Raw genomic sequence first — 15,969 nt, 5'->3', positions numbered from 1 at the left:
TAGCCTATGGGCTTGCACAGAGACAATGAAAGTGCCCCGGCTGCATTCCCTGCGAGCACTTTGCTCGATGCTCTGAGACCTGTTTCCAGGCCTGGAGGTGAGCAAAGCCCGGGAGAGCTTTAAACCGTGGCCCGCGCTGTCTGCAAAGATTACAACTGTAATCTTCATGATTGTGGTAATGAGTGGCTTTGGGAATAAACGCTTTTACCAACAACAAACACAGCTGAGTTTGGTAGACAATGCCAGTGTGGAGCAGCCTAGGTGCGGGCCCCGCCCCAGCGACGTCAGCCTCACTACATGGAACAAAGGCCTCGCGCATTTCTTATTTATTTGTGCAGTTTTATATGGCGCGAACTCGGCGCAATGGTGTTTTTTGTCTAAAGGGTGATTCAGGGACAGCTTTAAGGAGTTGGATTTTCCGGATCACAGAAAGTGAGGCAAGTCAGCATAATTGCTTAATTCGGATTTACACACTCACACAAGGAAAAATGCGTGCAACGTAGCTACGTTTAGAGTCGGGAAGCTTTCCATGGGTGAAGCGTGGGCTGAGCATCCATCTATGGATTTATCGCAATTCCACATTTACCAGGTCTGTGAACCCGGAATTGCGTCATACCAGTCCGCCTCCCAGATGATGGCACACCGCAGGGACAAATCTTTAATCCTCCTTTCTGTTTCCTCTTTGGATGATTGTGCACGAAGGTATCTCTTTCAGCAGAAAAACAATCCTGCCCGTGACAGACATCCTTGCTCCTGTGTTGGCGCTAGTTAGCATACATCCTGCCGGCACATGTAGAGAGCAGGAATGCTCATTAACTTTGTAAATATGGAGCATTTCTCGTCCCTCCATTTCACGCAACACGGCAGGTTCCCTTGCTGCGGCTGGTTACATAAATAGTAAATGTGCCCCTCAGTGATTTACCAGAATCACAGGATATTCAGCTCAGTGGTGGCTGCTAATTTTAGGAGGGTGGGCGGGACACACTAGCACACATGCGCACTCACACTCATTCATTCACACACACACACACAGACACATCCATTCACAGCACTCATTATCAAATATTCAAACAAACATGCATGCACGGACCTAACATTCATTGAAAACCACACACAGACACACACACACACACTTACCTTCAGCTCTGCCTCGGAGGTCCCGGGAGGGTTGGGACTGCTGCCTTATCTCACTGACTAACCTAAGGTCAGCCAATGAGGGAAGGCAGCGGTGCCGACCCGTTACAGTGTGGGATGGGGTCAGAGATACTCGGGGTCAGAGAAACTCCTGACCCCACCCTACTCTGTGACGAGGTGTCACTGACGGACACTAGGCCCTGGGCGATTCAGGACTTAAAATTGAAGCACCCACAGCCAAAGCAATCCGTGTCGTTCACCCTCGCTGGGGGTGGAGGGGAGATCAACGCGCCGTTGGTAGGCTGAAGAGCTCACACCGACAGGGTTGACATCTTCAGCCCAGCAAAGTTCAGCTCAGGCAACCAGGAGCCTGTGGAAAATAGCGCACGTCTAGCTCCTGACTGCTTGACCTGAAAATGAAGAGTGTCTGTCAGGCTGACCTTTGCTCAGCCTGACAGATACTCTTCTTGAGGGGCAAAGGGTGGGGCTGGGCGTGGCCCCTTAGCCCCGAAGGCAGGCCACCTGCCTGACCTCGAGCCTGGATCCCTAATTCCAAAGTTGCCAGCTCTGGCCTAAACACCACATCACCTCCTATCCTGATAAATGTGACATAACAGCTGAATGCCAAAATTTTGTTAGCAAAAATATCATCTGACAGAAATATTGAGTACTAAAATTAATTTATGTGTGTAGATGTTTTATTAGTAACTCAAATGGATAATATTTTTGTAAGGATAAAGACCTTCTTTAAACACCCTATAGGGATTTCAAATTGGGATTGGAAGAGGCCTCACTGGAAAGATTAAAAGTAGTAAAGGTGGAAATAGGCCTAGTGTAAAAACACCTTATTTTTTTTTCATACAGGGTAAAAATACCCAAATGTAGAAACACACACACGCACACACATACACACACAGATACACATATTTAGAGGTGTTCTCCCCCATCATGGAAATTAATTTGCTCTTTCCCTTGGCAGAAATTAATCTACAGCTGTAACAGCTGTTTCCAGAGCGACATGGACTGAGAAAGGTTTGTAAACGTTCATAAAATCACATTTCTGGGTGTGTACAAACATTCAAGGACATCTCTACCATGTAATGCCCACTCCCCTCCCAGAAGCAAACTAACTACCACAATAGGTCATTTTATGTGTGAGTGAGTCTTTTTAAAATGTTAAAACCACATTTTGTGAATATCACCATTGACTTTACATTTGTAAAATAATCTATTTCTGTGCAAGCTCAAACCATAGGTACAGGTAGCTTTGTGAAGTGTGCCTAAAGAATTTCCAGAAGTTGCAATGAGGTAGTTGTTTGTGTAGTGATCTGATTGTTTTGTAGTGTATTGTATTGTAATGTGTTGTGTTGTATTGTAGCATTTGTATAGTGTTTACAACCCCTATGTTGGGTGTTGCAGTGCTTACCTACACGGATAGCAAGCTACTGTGTGTAGGGCGTGTGGTTGGGAGGGTGTTGTTTTATTTTTGACCCTATATCAGAAGTGTTTTGAGTTGTGTGTGATGACCACTGAGGTGCAGCTATCATGTCATGGAACGCAGAGCCTGGTGGTGTGATGGCTGAGGGTACGTGAGAGATACATGTGCAAATTATAATTTTAATATGGACTAACCCGCTTAGCCGCAGAGACAGTGGTTTACTATGTGCATTTATAGGGTGACATGCACCATGCAGAACTGCTGTTCAATGAGTAAAAGAACACTAAAAGGGCAGGCATCGGAGCTGGTGGCTTAAGAAGTAGTTGTGCCCCATTTTTTATTTTTTAACTTATTTATTTTTCAAAGGACACTACTTACCATTGAATGAATACACCCCATGAAGGAGGAAGGAAGCTGAAGAGCAAACAAGGCTGGCAACTTGAGCAGAAATTACACAAACTTCAAAGGGCCCAGATTCCACCTACTTCTGCTAGGACGAAGGAAGCCAAACCTTTGAGCACAGGTTGATGCTCCATCAATGTCCCAAAATCAGTATCCCAAAGGCCCTGAAAGTTGACCGAGCACACCAGTTGGGCAAGTCCTGTTTGAGCTGTAGCTCAAACAACAACTAGTCTGGCAACCTGCACATAAAGAAGAATCCTCCTGACCTCCTAGAACTTCCTCCAAGAGCAACTTCCTCTTTCGTTATCAGGAGTAAACAGCATTTCAGGGTAAAAAACAGAGACAATATGGCGGAAGGAGACTTACCCTCTGTGTTTCCATTATTTTGCCTAGGACAGCAGCATGACACCTATTTGGTTGTTCTGAATGTGTGCAATCTTAGCCCAGCTCTCTCCTGTCCTGATTAGTCTCAGTAGCAGTCTTTCACTGACTGGTTTGAATAGAGCTCTGGTTCCGATTATTTTATATGGAAGTCCTCTGGTTGGTTTGAGTAATGCTCTTGTTTGTTTGATTGGGCCTGTGGGTCAGACTGTTTTGAGTAGCAAACTGGTTCTCAGGGGTTTAAGTAGCAGACTGGCTCTGATGAGTTTAAGCAGTGCTCTTGTTCTAGCAGGTTTTACAAAGTCTGGAGTTTTGCTTGTTCCTAGTATCACTCTGGTTTTGATTAGTTTGAGTAGCACTCTGGTCCTGATTGAAGTAACACTCTGGTTCTGAGTGGTTTGAGTAGTAGCCTGGTTCTGGACGGTTTGAGTAGTACTATGGTTATGATTTGTTTGATTAACGCCTTCTTGGTTTGAGTAGTGCTGTGGTTATGATTAGTTTGAGTAGTGCCTGAGTTATGATTGGTCTGAGTAGTGCTCTGGTACTGGTTAGTTTAAATTTAGCTTTGGTTAGTTTTAGTAATGTTCTGTTTTGTTTGGTGTGAGTAACAGTCTGGTTCTGGTTGGTATGAGTAAAGCTCTGGTTCTAACTGTTCTGAGTAGTGCTCTGGTAGGTTTTTGTAGCATTCTGATCTGTTTGTCGGGAGTAGAAAACCAGGTCAGGTTGGTTTGATTGGTGCACTGGTTCTGGTTGGTTTGAGTAACGTTTTGGTTCTAGTGGGTTTGAAAAGCACTCTCGTTTTGAATGATAAGTTTGCTTCGGTTTAGTAGCACATTAGGGGCCACATGTACGAAGATCAGGTTTTGCAACTCGCAGATTGCGAGACTTAGCGACTCACAATTTGCGAGTCGCAAAACCTGATGTACAACAGTGTCAATGACACTGTTTGCGATTCACAATGGGGTCGCAAATGACCTACCTCATGAATATTTATGAGGTAGGTCACAATTTGCGACCCCATTGGGAATGGCAGCACTCACAGGGATGGTGGCCTGCTGGGGTCAGCAGACCACCAAGTCTGCGACGGCTTTTAAATAAAGCAGTATGTTTTTTTAAAAAGCAGCCCGTTTTCCTTAAAGGAAAACAGAATGCATTTCGAAAACAAAAATGAAAAGTTTTCTTTTCATTTTTTCAGAGCAAGCAGTGGTCCGTGGGACCACTGTCTGCTCTGAAAGAATGTTTGTGCATGCATTCACAAAGGGGAAGGGGTCCCAAAGGGACCGCTTCCCTTTTGCAAATGGGTTAGCACCAATTTGAGGCTGTTGCTAACTGTGAAAAACAATCATACATCAGACTGCGACTCGCAATTAGGAAGGAACGCCCCTTCCTAATGGCGACTCGCAAACCCTTTCTGCGATTCGATAAATAAATTACTGAATCGCAAAAATGGGTCTGTACATACCAAAATGCTTTTTTCTCGTCGCAAAACGGCCCAATTCTGCAAATCGGGTCGTTTGCGTCGAGAAAAAAGGCATGTACATGTGGCCCTAGGTCTGATTGGTCTGGGGGCTCTGGCTCTGTTTGGCTTGAGTAGTGCAATAGTTCTGGTGGGTTTGAGTAGCATTCTCATTCTGTTTGGCTTGAGTAGCTCCGTGGTTCTGATTGGTTTGAGTAGTAGTCTGGTTCTAAGTGGTTTGAGTAGTGCTTTGGTTCTGATTTGTTTGAGTAACGCCTATGTTACGTGGCTGCTACCCTTGATGTGTTAGAGAATAGTTTTCACCGAAACGATAATGAATTTCTTGATGAATATGCTTTAAATGTTGTATGTTAATGTTGAAAAATGTAGTTCCCCATCATATTTACTGACATGCATTAACAAGTTATTTTATTTTTATAATTTATTGTAACATGAAATTAGACAAGATTTATTAATGATGAATTCACAATTTCAATGTTATATGTGTTTTGCTTAACATGAGTAAGTGTGCCATTTTATTCTAGTTTAGTTTAGCCATATTGATTTGCTAGGTCTCAGTCTTGCAGAATGTGAGAAAGCTGTTCCTTTTTGCTAACGTGTCATTTCTTTCCAGCTGTCGTTCCCATAGAATGTTAGTTTGGAAATAGACGTGCTATTGTTCTACCCATAGAGAGCCTAAGAAAGTAACCCTTAGAATGGTACACAGAGAAAAAAGAAAATATGAAGATTGCCTTGATTTATAATTTGTTGCAAAGTCGTACAGGAGAGCAAATAAGGATGCCTTCCGATATCGGGCAATCAATCAATCAAAATAACTTTATTTGAATACTGAGTGTGTCCATAAAAGTATAAACATCACAATAAATATCATTAGGATAAAATTAATTTAAATCTTAAAACAATCTAAAATAACACAAACAGACAGTCAAGTTACTATACAGTAAAATAAATACAACAAATGTAATCAGTATTCATAGAGTCCGGGATGCACTGCAGTCAGAAATGCCCCAAGGTGGGTGGTTACCTCATTATCATCCGGTGGGAGAAAATCTGAAGAGCAACCTTAAAATTGTTAATATCACGTCTCTTGACAAGGAGAATCAAGAAAAAGCCTAGAATACATGGAATAATATTTGCAAACAAATGTGAAATGCGTCATGGTTTGCCCAGACCTCCCATCGCACGGGCAAGGTATACAGTCAAGACAAGCATTAAAACCCAAGGGAAAACATAGCAGGTATTTCATTGTCCCTGCCGTGAAACTGATCCACAAGCTCTGCTCCCAATGGCCGTTCCGTCTTTTCATAAACCCCACTAACTGGTTGGCCATTAGAGAGTCCATATAAATAGATGCGCTAGGCTTTTTCTTCTCTATGGTCAGCCTTTCAGCCTCCGCCAAGTTGAATAAGGCTGATTACAGCTGCTTTCTGTTGATATTATTATCACCCTCAGGATGCTTAAAAACATGATAGAAGCCGACAGTGTACAGGCTTAATGCCACATATGCTAACCAGGGAATCTCCATACCTTTATCACAACTGAGGCAGTCCTTTATAATATCTCTTGTGAGACTTGCTTCTTGATTCTTCCAGGCTGCCAATTATAATAAAGGCGGACGTGTACTAATATAATCTTCCACCAACTGAATGGCCAATTCCCTAAGACAGATCAAGTTGGAAGAAGAAATAGGGGCCGCCACAACCTTTCTACAAAACCTTTTCTCTTCAAGCTGAATTGCCTTACATTTTTGGATGTCCCACACCCCTGCTCCATAGGTTACTGATGATAAGCACTGCGACTTTTAAGTTCCTAAAATAAGGATAGAGCGCACCCACCCCTGGGTTTTGGTAAGCTAAATAAGGAAGAAGTGCCTTTGCTAACTCCGCCCTACAATGAGCAACATGCCATGCCCAGATGCCAGTATTCGCAAATATCAGTGTTAGGTAAGGAAAAGTGCTGGTGCATTTCAGGGTGCTGGTGCCTACCATCATAATAGACAAACAATGGCCCATATTTATACTTTTTTTGCACCCCATTTGCGTCATTTTTTTACGCAAAAGCAGCGCAAACTCACAATATATACTTGTGATTTGTACGTTTGCACCACTTTTTCATCAAAAAATGACACAATTGTGGCGCAATAAAAGTATAAATATGGGCCAAAATTTCTTCAGTCTGCAGGCCATAATATAGGATTTGTTAAAATTAGTCAGTGAATCTAACTCACCCATAAAACGTACAAATCCATGAATTGAAAGGCACAGCGCTGTAGGGGTCAGTGCCATCAAAACTGCATCATCCACATATTACAGTGAGGGTAACAAGGATCAGTTAGTGGCTGGGGTGTCAGAAGTTAGTTCTTTTAAAAAAGGGTAAAGGTTCTTTATGTATAAAATAAATAAAAGCGGAGCTAAAACATATCCTTGCCTCAAACCTCGGTGGACCTCTATATCTTTTGTAACCTCTCCATTAGTATTACATCTGACCCTGGCCTCCATATCCATATGCAAATAAGCCAAAAAATGAACCAGAGCTTCATGCATCCTATAAATTTAAAGATTTGAACACAGCTTTGACCGATTTACACAGTCAAACGCTGAGGTCAAATCCATAAACGCCAAATGCAAGGGGGATGGTTTAGCAACTGTGCACTTCCCAATCACCAATGAACAATTTAAACATTACTCCATGGTCCCAACATGACTCCTAAAGCCATACTGGCAGGGGTGCAAGATTTAAAAAAATTGTGACGATTATTGAGGTTGTCCATAAGCTTGGTAGAGGACTATGAGTTAGACCATTAAAAAAGTTTACCAACAAAGGGGCCCAAAACTCAGGGATGAACTTTATCAGATCAACTGGGATGCCGTCTGGCCCTGGGGGCCTTGCCTCCTACACGCTAAGTGATTGCCTCATGCACCTCGTCCAGGGATAACTCAGGACCTTTCATACTAGATCTCACCATGAAATCACTTGAAGCTTGGGGCGCAGCAAAGATTTTAGTAAACTGAGTCTCCCACGCCCCACTAGAAACATGACAGCTAATCGGGGCACTGCCTGGCTTAAGCACTTCATATCCTTCATGGTCTCCCAAAACAGCTTGCCATTCTTTGTTGTTGCTGCTAAGGTTAAAGAGTCCCATTGGGATTGAAGCACTATGGCCAATATTTATACTTTTTTAGCACCGCATTTGTGCCACTTTTTGATGCAAAAACGGCGCAAACTTGCAAAATACAGGATACAGTCCACCCTGTAGAGGCCCCGCCCACCATACGTTTGCCCATATCATTCCCAAGTAGGGCTTGCCTCCTCAGACAAAGTCAGGAACATCTGCCACATAGGGCAAACTTGCCAAAGCAAAAAAGAGTGGGCCCAGCCCAGCCTTGTCCATTTGCGGACAGGCGCAGACAGGTGTTGAGTGCGCTAATAAGCAATGAAGGGGCGGGCAAGCAAAATAGAAAGCGCCTCCTGACACAAACAGTGCAGGGAGAGGTAGCTCAGGCTCCCACCAACCCCCCTGGAATGGATCGCCTGACGGTCTTGGGAGCGTGTCTGGATGTTGCAGATGCCTGTCGTATGATGTGCTATGATTGGACAATTACATTTTTCGGTCCTTGTGGCGTTACCAATGGACAAATAATCATTCACTTTGGACTTTAATTTATCGTTCCAGTTAAAGATCCCTTGGACTTTGAGAGGTACATACCTCTTTGCCCACATCCCACATTTTCCCAATGTTGCTGAGAAAACCTAGATTTTCCCCTGACCCATGAGAAGACTCTTGACCGAGGTTCTGAAATGCTGACACCTTACCTTTTTTATCAACTTTTTGCCAACTTTGGTTAGCTTCATTTTGCCCCAGATATCGTTTTTCCAAATTCTTTTTGTCCTTTATTTCTTTTTCACTTTTTATCCCCATGTTTTGTAGCCCAGCAGGTCAACTGGTGACTTGTTAATTTTAGGGATTCTCTTTGCCTAGCTAGTTAACTTAGATGATTTGATGAGTAGTGTAAAGAAATGGCTCCCTGTTGCAGTTACCCCCCACTTTTTGCCTGATACTGATGCTGACTTGACTGAGAAGTGTGCTGGGACCCTGCTAACCAGGCCCCAGCACCAGTGTTCTTTCACCTAAAATGTACCATTGTTTCCACAATTGGCACACCCTGGCATCCAGATAAGTCCCTTGTAACTGGTACCTCTGGTACCAAGGGCCCTGATGCCAGGGAAGGTCTCTAAGGGCTGTAGCATGTATTATGCCACCCTAGAGACCCCTCACTCAGCACAGACACACTGCTTACAAGCCTGTGTGTGCTGGTGAGAACAAAATGAGTAAGTCGACATGGCACTCCCCTCAGGGTGCCATGCCAGCCTCTCACTGCCTATGCAGTATAGGTAAGACACCCCTCTAGCAGGCCTTACAGCCCTAAGGCAGGGTGCACTATACCATAGGTGAGGGTACCAGTGCATGAGCACTGTGCCCCTACAGTGTCTAAGCAAAACCTTAGACATTGTAAGTGCAGGGTAGCCATAAGAGTATATGGTCTGGGAGTCTGTTTTACACGAACTCTACAGCACCATAATGGCTACACTGAAAACTGGGAAGTTTGGTATCAAACTTCTCAGCACAATAAATGCACACTGATGCCAGTGTACATTTTATTGTAAAATACACCACAGAGGGCACCTTAGAGGTGCCCCCTGAAACTTAACCGACTGTCTGTGTAGGCTGACTAGTTCCAGCAGCCTGCCACACCAGAGACATGTTGCTGGCCCCATGGGGAGAGTGCCTTTGTCACTCTGAGGCCAGTAACAAAGCCTGCACTGGGTGGAGATGCTAACACCTCCCCCAGGCAGGAGCTGTGACACCTGGCGGTGAGCCTCAAAGGCTCACCCCTTTGTCACAGCCCAGCAGGGCACTCCAGCTTAGTGGAGTTGCCCGCCCCCTCCGGCCACGGCCCCCACTTTTGGCGGCAAGGCTGGAGGGAACAAAGAAAGCAACAAGGAGGAGTCACTGGCCAGTCAGGACAGCCCCTAAGGTGTCCTGAGCTGAGGTGACTCTGACTTTTAGAAATCCTCCATCTTGCAGATGGAGGATTCCCCCAATAGGGTTAGGATTGTGACCCCCTCCCCTTGGGAGGAGGCACAAAGAGGGTGTACCCACCCTCAGGGCTAGTAGCCATTGGCTACTGACCCCCCAGACCTAAACACGCCCTTAAATTTAGTATTTAAGGGCTACCCTGAACCCTAGAAGATTAGATTCCTGCAACTACAAGAAGAAGGACTGCCTAGCTGAAAAACCCCTGCAGAGGAAGACCAGAAGACGACAACTGCCTTGGCTCCAGAAACTCACCGGCCTGTCTCCTGCCTTCCAAAGATCCTGCTCCAGCGACGCCTTCCAAAGGGACCAGCGACCTCGACATCCTCTGAGGACTGCCCCTGCTTCGAAAAGACAAGAAACTCCCGAGGACAGCGGACCTGCTCCAAGAAAGGCTGCAACTTTGTTTCCAGCAGCTTTAAAGAACCCTGCAAGCTCCCCGCAAAAGGCGTGAGACTTGCAACACTGCACCCGGCGACCCCGACTCGGCTGGTGGCGATCCAACACCTCAGGAGGGACCCCAGGACTACTCTAAGACTGTGAGTACAAAAACCTGTCCCCCCTGAGCCCCCACAGCGCCGCCTGCAGAGGGAATCCCGAGGCTTCCCCTGACCGCGACTCTTTGAATCCTAAGTCCCGACACCTGGGAGAGACCCTGCACCCGCAGCCCCCAGGACCTGAAGGACCGGACTTTCACTGGAGGAGTGACCCCCAGGAGTCCCTCTCCCTTGCCCAAGTGGAGGTTTCCCCGAGGAACCCCCCCCTTGCCTGCCTGCAGCGCTGAAGAGATCCCTAGATCTCCCATTGACTTCCATTACAAACCCGACGCTTGTTTCTACACTGCACCCGGCCGCCCCCGCGCTGCTGAGGGTGAAATTTCTGTGTGGACTTGTGTCCCCCCCGGTGCCCTACAAAACCCCCCTGGTCTGCCCTCCGAAGACGCGGGTACTTACCTGCAAGCAGACCGGAACCGGGGCACCCCCTTCTCTCCATTCTAGCCTATGTGTTTTGGGCACCACTTTGAACTCTGCACCTGACCGGCCCTGAGCTGCTGGTGTGGTGACTTTGGGGTTGCTCTGAACCCCCAACGGTGGGCTACCTTGGACCAAGAACTGAACCCTGTAAGTGTCTTACTTACCTGGTAAAACTAACAAATACTTACCTCCCCTAGGAACTATGAAAATTGCACTAAGTGTCCACTTTTAAAACAGCTATTTGTGAATAACTTGAAAAGTATACATGCAATTTTGATGATTTGAAGTTCCTAAAGTACTTACCTGCAATACCTTTCGAATGAGCTATTACATGTAGAATTTGAACCTGTGGTTCTTAAAATAAACTAAGAAAAGATATTTTTCTATACAAAAACCTATTGGCTGGATTTGTCTCTGAGTGTGTGTACCTCATTTATTGTCTATGTGTATGTACAACAAATGCTTAACACTACTCCTTGGATAAGCCTACTGCTCGACCACACTACCACAAAATAGAGCATTAGTATTATCTCTTTTTACCACTATTTTACCTCTAAGGGGAACCCTTGGACTCTGTGCATGCTATTCCTTACTTTGAAATAGCCCATACAGAGCCAACTTCCTACATTGGTGGATCAGCGGTGGGGTACAAGACTTTGCATTTGCTGGACTACTCAGCCAATACCTGATCACACGACAAATTCCAAAATTGTCATTAGAAATTGATTTTTTGCAATTTGAAAAGTTTTCTAAATTCTTAAAAGACCTGCTAGGGCCTTGTGTTAGATCCTGTTTAGCATTTCTTTTAGAGTTTAAAAGTTTTTAAAAGTTTGAATTAGATTCTAGAACCAGTTGTAGATTCTTAAAAAGTATTCCAACTTTTAGAAGCAAAATGTCTAGCACAGATGTGACTGTGGTGGAACTCGACACCACACCTTACCTCCATCTTAAGATGAGGGAGCTAAGGTCACTCTGTAAAATAAAGAAAATAACAATGGGCCCCAAACCTACCAAAATACAGCTCCAGGAGCTTTTGGCAGAGTTTGAAAAGGCCAACCCCTCTGAGGGTGGCAACTCAGAGGAAGAGGATAGTGACTTGGAGGAAAATTCCCCCCTACCAGTCCTATCTAGGGAGAACAGGGTCCCTCAAACCCTGACTCCAAAAATAATAGTCAGAGATGCTGGTTCCCTCACAGGAGAGACCAACACCTCTGAAATCACTGAGGATAACTCCAGTGAAGATGACCCCCTGTTAGCCAGGATGGTCAAAAGATTGGCTTTGGAAAAGCAGCTCCTAGCCATAGAAAGGGAAAGAAAAGAGATGGGCCTAGGTCCCATCGATGGTGGCAGCAACTTAAATAGGGTCAGAGATTCTCCTGACATCCTAAAAATCCCCAAAGGGATTGTAACAAAATATGAAGATGGTGATGACATCACCAAATGGTTCACAGCTTTTGAGAGGGCTTGTGTAACCAGAAAAGTAAACAGATCTCACTGGGGTGCTCTCCTTTGGGAAATGTTCACTGGAAAGTGTAGGGATAGACTCCTCACACTCTCTGGAAAAGATGCAGAATCTTATGACCTCATGAAGGGTACCCTGATTGAGGGCTTTGGATTCTCCACTGAGGAGTATAGAATTAGATTCAGGGGGGCTCAAAAATCCTCGAGCCAGACCTGGGTTGATTTTGTAGACTACTCAGTAAAAACACTAGATGGTTGGTTAACTGGAAATGAAGTGTGTGACTATGTTGGGCTTTATAATTTGTTTATGAAAGAACACATTTTAAGTAACTGCTTCAATGAAAAGTTGCATCAGTATCTGGTAGACCTAGGTCCAATTTCTCCCCAAGAATTGGGAAAGAAGGCAGACCACTGGGTCAAGACTAGGGTAACCAAAACTTCCACTGGGGGTGACCAAAAGAAAGGGGTTACAAAAACTCCCCAGGAGAAAGTGGGTAACACTAGAAACAAAGAAAAAGAGTCCTCTATAGGCCCCCAAAAACCAGAACAGGTGGGTGGGCCCCAAGACACAACCCAAAACAAAGGTGGTTACCAGGGTAAGAACTGGGATGCCACTAAGGCCTGGTGCCACAACTGTAAACAGTCTGGGCACCACACCAAGGACACTTCTTGTCCCAAAAACAAACCCCAGAACAAAATTCCTGGGGTAACCAGTGTAGCCATGGGAGATGACTCCTCAGATGAGGAGGTCTTCCTAGCCTTCAACTGGAAACAGGGCCCAACAGGTGAGTTGGAGATTCCAGAGGGAAGTAGACACTTCCACCACCTACTGGTGAATGGAATCCCAACCACTGCCCTGAGAGACACTTGTGCCAGTCACACTATTGTGCATGACAGGCTGGTGCTCTCAAACCAGTACATCCCAGGTGAGACTGCCAGGGTAAGAGTTAGCCTAGATAGGGTCACTAAGAGGCCTGTGGCTTTAGTGCCCATAGAAGTGGGTGGCACTCTTAGCTGGAGAAGGGTAGTAGTCAGTACAGACCTCCCCCTTGATTGTCTCCTTGGAAATGACTACCCAGAGGTTAGTCAGAGCCCAAGAGAGAAACTGGTTCAGTGCCAGTCCTCTCCCAAGGATTCTGGAAGTCCTGCCTCTGCAGTAAATGCAAGCAGGCCCCAGAAGAAAAAGAAAAGGAAACAGAGTAGGAAAGGTGGACAACCTTTAGCCAAGGTTCCAGCAAGCCAAGGAGATTCTGCTCCAGTAGGGGAGAACTCCAAAAATGGCTCTGATAAAGTCCAACCTGACCCACAAGAAGTCCTGGCTAGTCAGGCAACTGTTAAGCCTGAGTGGGTGGCTCCTCAGCTAACAGAAGAAAGAGTGGAAGAAGGGTGTTTACTACAAGATGTGGTGACCCCCCACTCTAATACAGCAGACAGGCACCCTGAACCCAAAGAAGCCTGTAACTTAGCCCCTTCCCTTGTAGGTGAAGAGCTAAAGGTGTGGTTCTGGGCACTGACAGCTGTCAGTGGCCTCTGCTGGGTGTTGGCCTTTATGGCTGCACTATCCTTGGCCTGGTGGTCTGACCCCATGCCAAATAACAAGTTAGGCCCCCTGACCCTGTTGGTCATGGTGGGGTTACTCCAGCTCTGGGTAACCTCTTTGGGTAAGCTAGGGGTGACCCTGGCTAAGATAAGATTAGCAGAGGTGGATACCTCTGACCTCAAAATAGAGAGAATGGGTGAAGACATAAAAAGCACAGACAAGAGGCAGTTCAGACTAGGTCCTATCACTGTGGAAGTGGGTCAGTTCCCCAGAGGGAATGACCTGAACAGGAGGATGTAAGGCAGAGTAGGCCCTGCAACAAACCAGCCATTTCCTCTACTCTTCCTCGCCTGACAGACTAGGAAGACTCTTCCAGCGTTGGCTGAGTCTCCTGGCCTGTGGGCTGGGGGGGGCTTGTGTAAAGAAATGGCTCCCTGTTGCAGTTACCCCCCACTTTTTGCCTGATACTGATGCTGACTTGACTGAGAAGTGTGCTGGGACCCTGCTAACCAGGCCCCAGCACCAGTGTTCTTTCACCTAAAATGTACCATTGTTTCCACAATTGGCACACCCTGGCATCCAGATAAGTCCCTTGTAACTGGTACCTCTGGTACCAAGGGCCCTGATGCCAGGGAAGGTCTCTAAGGGCTGTAGCATGTATTATGCCACCCTAGAGACCCCTCACTCAGCACAGACACACTGCTTACAAGCCTGTGTGTGCTGGTGAGAACAAAATGAGTAAGTCGACATGGCACTCCCCTCAGGGTGCCATGCCAGCCTCTCACTGCCTATGCAGTATAGGTAAGACACCCCTCTAGCAGGCCTTACAGCCCTAAGGCAGGGTGCACTATACCATAGGTGAGGGTACCAGTGCATGAGCACTGTGCCCCTACAGTGTCTAAGCAAAACCTTAGACATTGTAAGTGCAGGGTAGCCATAAGAGTATATGGTCTGGGAGTCTGTTTTACACGAACTCTACAGCACCATAATGGCTACACTGAAAACTGGGAAGTTTGGTATCAAACTTCTCAGCACAATAAATGCACACTGATGCCAGTGTACATTTTATTGTAAAATACACCACAGAGGGCACCTTAGAGGTGCCCCCTGAAACTTAACCGACTGTCTGTGTAGGCTGACTAGTTCCAGCAGCCTGCCACACCAGAGACATGTTGCTGGCCCCATGGGGAGAGTGCCTTTGTCACTCTGAGGCCAGTAACAAAGCCTGCACTGGGTGGAGATGCTAACACCTCCCCCAGGCAGGAGCTGTGACACCTGGCGGTGAGCCTCAAAGGCTCACCCCTTTGTCACAGCCCAGCAGGGCACTCCAGCTTAGTGGAGTTGCCCGCCCCCTCCGGCCACGGCCCCCACTTTTGGCGGCAAGGCTGGAGGGAACAAAGAAAGCAACAAGGAGGAGTCACTGGCCAGTCAGGACAGCCCCTAAGGTGTCCTGAGCTGAGGTGACTCTGACTTTTAGAAATCCTCCATCTTGCAGATGGAGGATTCCCCCAATAGGGTTAGGATTGTGACCCCCTCCCCTTGGGAGGAGGCACAAAGAGGGTGTACCCACCCTCAGGGCTAGTAGCCATTGGCTACTGACCCCCCAGACCTAAACACGCCCTTAAATTTAGTATTTAAGGGCTACCCTGAACCCTAGAAGATTAGATTCCTGCAACTACAAGAAGAAGGACTGCCTAGCTGAAAAACCCCTGCAGAGGAAGACCAGAAGACGACAACTGCCTTGGCTCCAGAAACTCACCGGCCTGTCTCCTGCCTTCCAAAGATCCTGCTCCAGCGACGCCTTCCAAAGGGACCAGCGACCTCGACATCCTCTGAGGACTGCCCCTGCTTCGAAAAGACAAGAAACTCCCGAGGACAGCGGACCTGCTCCAAGAAAGGCTGCAACTTTGTTTCCAGCAGCTTTAAAGAACCCTGCAAGCTCCCCGCAAAAGGCGTGAGACTTGCAACACTGCACCCGGCGACCCCGACTCGGCTGGTGGCGATCCAACACCTCAGGAGGGACCCCAGGACTACTCTAAGACTGTGAGTACAAAAACCTGTCCCCCC

This window comes from Pleurodeles waltl, chromosome 11 (genome assembly GCF_031143425.1).
Source record: "Pleurodeles waltl isolate 20211129_DDA chromosome 11, aPleWal1.hap1.20221129, whole genome shotgun sequence".
In the NCBI taxonomy this organism is placed as follows: domain Eukaryota; kingdom Metazoa; phylum Chordata; class Amphibia; order Caudata; family Salamandridae; genus Pleurodeles; species Pleurodeles waltl.
This window is presented reverse-complemented; position numbering follows the sequence as displayed.